At 62.3% G+C, this 4,324-nt stretch overlaps 1 long non-coding RNA gene across 1 annotated transcript; it reads right to left on the bottom strand.

The window, feature by feature from the left end:
- Window positions 1–844: 844 nt before the first annotated feature.
- LOC126635958 (uncharacterized) lies at window positions 845–3,756 on the bottom strand. The gene is made up of 3 exons (XR_007627858.1): window positions 3,686–3,756; window positions 3,473–3,561; window positions 845–952 (listed from the first exon to the last, which is right to left on the bottom strand). It is a non-coding gene; the product is annotated as an uncharacterized LOC126635958 (long non-coding RNA).
- Window positions 3,757–4,324: the final 568 nt, after the last annotated feature.

Below are 4,324 nucleotides of genomic sequence, written 5' to 3'. Positions count from 1 at the left end.
GCACAGGGGATGGGGGGATTCAGGGGGTCAGGGGATTCAGGGGGCACAGGGTGGTCGGGGGGGTCAGGAGGAGCACAGGGGAATCAGAGGGGTCAGGAGGGTCAGGGGGTCAGGAGGGCACGGGGGCACAGGGGGCATCAAGGGGCACAGGGGATCAGAGGGGTCAGGAAGGTCAGGGGGAGCAGGGGGTCAGGGGGTCAGGGGGCACAGGGTACAGGGGGTCCAGGGGCACAGGGGATCAGAGGGTCAGGGAGGTCAAGGGGCACGGGGGGTCGGGGGTAGGAGAGATCAGGGGGGTTCAGGGGGTCAGGAGGGCACGGGGGGATCAGGGGAGTCAGGAGAGAGTAAATAGGGCTCAGGGGGTCAAGGGGCACAGGGGTATCAGAGGGGTCAGGGAAGGTCAGGGGGAGCAGGGGGCACAGGGGTTCAGGGGGCACAGGGGGTCAAGGGGCACAGGGAGGTCAAGGGGCACAGAGGAGTCAGGGGGTCAGGGGTTGGGGGTTCAGGGGGCACAGGGGGTCAAGGGGGCACAGGGGGTCAGGGGGACTCAGGGGGCACAGGAGAACGGGGGGGTCAGGGAGGTATGGAGGGGTCTGGGGTCTCGAGGGGGGCACAGGGGAGCTTTGGGGGTCAGGAGGGGTCAGGGGAGCACAGGGAAGCTTTGAGGGGTCTGAGGGGTGGGGGTCTCGGGGGCACAGGGGAGCTTTGGGGGTCTGGGGTCAGGGGAGCACAGGGAAGCTTTGGAGGGGCTCTGGAGGTGGGGGTTTCGGAGGGCACAGGGGAGCTCTGGGGGTCTCAGGGGGTCTGGGGGTCAGGAAGCTCTGGGGGTCTCAGGGGGTCTTCACTCGCTTCGGGACAGGTCGAGCACTTTGAGCCCGGGGGCTTTGAGGGCCAGGTCGGCCAAATCGTCCAGGCGGTACAGCTTGTTACTGCCCAGGGTGAGAGACTGCAACTGGGGGGAAAAATGGGGTAAAATGGGCAAAATGGGCAAAATGGGCAAAATGGGGTCCCTGTTACTGCCCAGGGTGAGAGACTGCAACTGGGGAAAAATGGGGCAAAATGGGCAAAATGGGCAAAAATGGGCAAAAATGGGCAAAAATGGGGGTCCCTGTTACTGCCCAGGGTGAGGGACTGGAGCTGGGGAAAAATGGGCAAAAATGGGCAAAAATGGGCAAAATGGGGGTCCCTGTTACTGCCCAGGTGAGGGACTGCAGCTGGGGAAAAATGGGGTGCAAAATGGGCAAAATGGGAGTCTGGGGGTCCCTGTTACTGCCCAGGGTCAGGGACTGCAGCTGGGGGAAATGGGGTAAAATGGGGCAAAATGGGCAAAATGGGCAAAATGGGGTCTGGGGGTCCCTGTTACTGCCCAGGGTGAGAGACTGCAGCTGGGGAAAAATGGGGCAAAAATGGGGGAAAATGGGCAAAAATGGGGGTCTGGGGGGTCCCTGTTACTGCCCAGGGTGAGGGACTGCAACTGAGGGGAAAAATGGGCAAAAATGGGCAAAAATGGGCAAAAATGGGGGTCCCTGTTACTGCCCAGGGTGAGGGACTGGAGCTGGGGAAAAATGGGGGAAAAATGGGCAAAAATGGGCAAAAATGGGGGTCCCTGTTACTGCCCAGGGTGAGGGACTGGAGCTGGGGAAAAATGGGGTAAAATGGGCAAAATGGGCAAAATGGGTAAAATGAGCAAAATGGGCAAAAATGGGAGTCTGGGGGTCCCTGTTACTGCCCAGGGTGAGGGACTGCAGCTGAGGGGAAAAATGGGGTAAAAATGGGCAAAAATGGGCAAAAATGGGCAAAAATGGGGGTCCCTGTTACTGCCCAGGGTCAGGGACTGCAGCTGAAAATGGGTAAAATGGGCAAAATGGGCAAAAATGGGGTCCTGTTACTGCCCAGGGTGAGGGACTGGAGCTGGGGAAAAATGGGGCAAAATGGGCAAAAATGGGCAAAATGGGCTGGGGTCCCTGTTACTGCCCAGGGTCAGGGACTGCAACTGGGGAAAAATGGGGCAAAAATGGGCAAAAATGGGCAAAAATGGGGGTCCCTGTTACTGCCCAGGGTGAGGGACTGCAACTGAGGGGAAAAATGGGGTAAAAATGGGCAAAATGGGCAAAATGGGCAAAATGGGGGTCCCTGTTACTGCCCAGGGTCAGGGACTGGAGCTAGGGGGAAAATGGGGCAAAATGGGCAAAATGGGCCAAAAATGGGGTCTGGGGGGTCCCTGTTACTGCCCAGGGTGAGGGACTGCGGTTGGGGGTAAAATGGGAGGGTTCCAGGGGGTCTGTCAGAGGTTCAGGGGTCCCAGCAGGGTCCCAGGGGTGTTTGGGGGTCCCAGGGGTGTTTGGGGGTTCCTCAGGGGGCTTTGGGGGTCCCAGGGGTTTGGGGGTTTTTGGGGTCCCAGGAGGTTTTTGGGGTGTTTTTGGGGTCCCAGGGGGATTTTGGGGTTTGGGGGTCCCAGGGATGTTTTGGGGGTCCCAAGCCCACCTCAGGGATGTTCTCCTCGATGATCCTCAGCACCACGGCCATGCAGCTGCGCTGGCTCAGCGGGGTTTGGGGATTTGGGGTCCCAGGGGGTTTAGGGGTTCCAGGGAGTTTGGGGGGTTTTGGGGGTCCCAGGAGGGTTTTGGGGTGTTTTTGGGGTCCCAAAGCCCACCTCAGGGATGTTCTCCTCGATGATCCTCAGCACCACGGCCATGCAGCTGCGCTGGCTCAGCGGGGTTTGGGGATTTCAGGGGTCCCAGAGAGTTTGGGGGTCCAGGGATTTGGGGGGTTTTGGGGTCCCAGGAGGTGTTTTGGGGGTCCCAAAGCCCACCTCAGGGATGTTCTCCTCGATGATCCTCAGCACCACGGCCATGCAGCTGCGCTGGCTCAGCGGGGTTTGGGGGTCCCAGGGGGTTTGGGGTTCCAGGGGGTTTGGGGGGTTTTGGGGGTCCCAGGAGGGTTTTGGGGTGTTTGGGGTCCCAAAGCCCACCTCAGGGATGTTCTCCTCGATGATCCTCAGCACCACGGCCATGCAGCTGCGCTGGCTCAGCGGGGTTGGGGGTTGGGGGTCCCAGGGGGTTTGGGGGTTCCAGGGGGTTTGGGGGGTTTTGGGGGTCCCAGGAGGGTTTTGGGGTGTTTTTGGGGTCCCAAAGCCCACCTCAGGGATGTTCTCCTCGATGATCCTCAGCACCACGGCCATGCAGCTGCGCTGGCTCAGCGGGGTTGGGGATTTGGGGTCCCAGGGGGTTTGGGGGGTTCCAGGGGGTTTGGGGTGTTTTTGGGGTCCCAGGAGGGTTTTTGGGGTGTTTTTGGGGTCCCAAAGCCCACCTCAGGGATGTTCTCTCGATGATCCTCAGCACCACGGCCATGCAGCTGCGCCTGGCTCAGCGGGCTTTGGGGGTCCCAGGGGGCTTGGGGGTTCCAGGGGGTCTGGGGGGTTTTGGGGTCCCAGGAGTGGTTTTAGGGGGTTTCTTGGGGTCCCAAAGCCCACCTCAGGGATGTTCTCCTCGATGATCCTCAGCACCACGGCCATGCAGCTGCGCTGGCTCAGCACCACGTCGATGCTCTGAGCCACCAGGTCTGGGGAGGGGGACCCATGGGGGCCTCAGACAGAGCCCCTGACCCCCAGAGCCCCCAAAGCCCCCTGACCCCCAGAGCCCCCCAAAGCCCCCCCAAAGCTCCCCCAAAGCCCCCTAAGGCTCACCTGGGTCGAGGCGGAGGCTCTTGAGGTCCAGGACTGCTGGGAGCCGTGCACTCTCTTGCTCATGCACAGCTGGGGGACACTGGGATGAGACCCCACCCTGAGCCCCCTGAGCCCCTGAGCCCACCCGAGCCCACCCTGAGCCCCCCTGAGCTCCTGAGCCCACCCTGGAGCTCCTGAACCCACCCTGACCTCACCCTGAGCCCCCTGAACCCTCCTGAACCCCATCCTGAGCCCCCTGACCCCCACTCTGGACCCCCTGACCCCACCCTGAGCCTCCACCCTGAGCCCCCCTGAGCCCTCTGAGCTCACCCTGAGCCCATCCTGAGCCCCCCTGAACTCCCCTGAACCCCATCCTGAGCCCCCTGAGCCCCACCCTGAACCCCCTGACCCCCACCCTGAGCCCCCCTGAACCCCATCCTGAGCCCACCCTGAGCTCCACCTCTGAGCCTCCTGGAGCTCACCCTGAGCCCCCCTGAATCCCCCTGACCCCACCCTGAGCCCCCCCTGAGCCCCCCTGAGCCCACCCTGAGCCCACCCTGAGCTCACCCTGAGCCCACCCCTGAGCCTCCTGAGCCCCCTGAGCCTCCTGAGCTCACCCTGAGCCCACCCTGGAGCCTCCTGAGCTCCACCCTGAGACTC

This window comes from Myiozetetes cayanensis, unplaced genomic scaffold (assembly GCF_022539395.1).
Source record: "Myiozetetes cayanensis isolate MyiCay16 unplaced genomic scaffold, myiCay2020 scf1227, whole genome shotgun sequence".
Classification (NCBI taxonomy): domain Eukaryota; kingdom Metazoa; phylum Chordata; class Aves; order Passeriformes; family Tyrannidae; genus Myiozetetes; species Myiozetetes cayanensis.
This window is presented reverse-complemented; position numbering and strand designations above follow the sequence as displayed.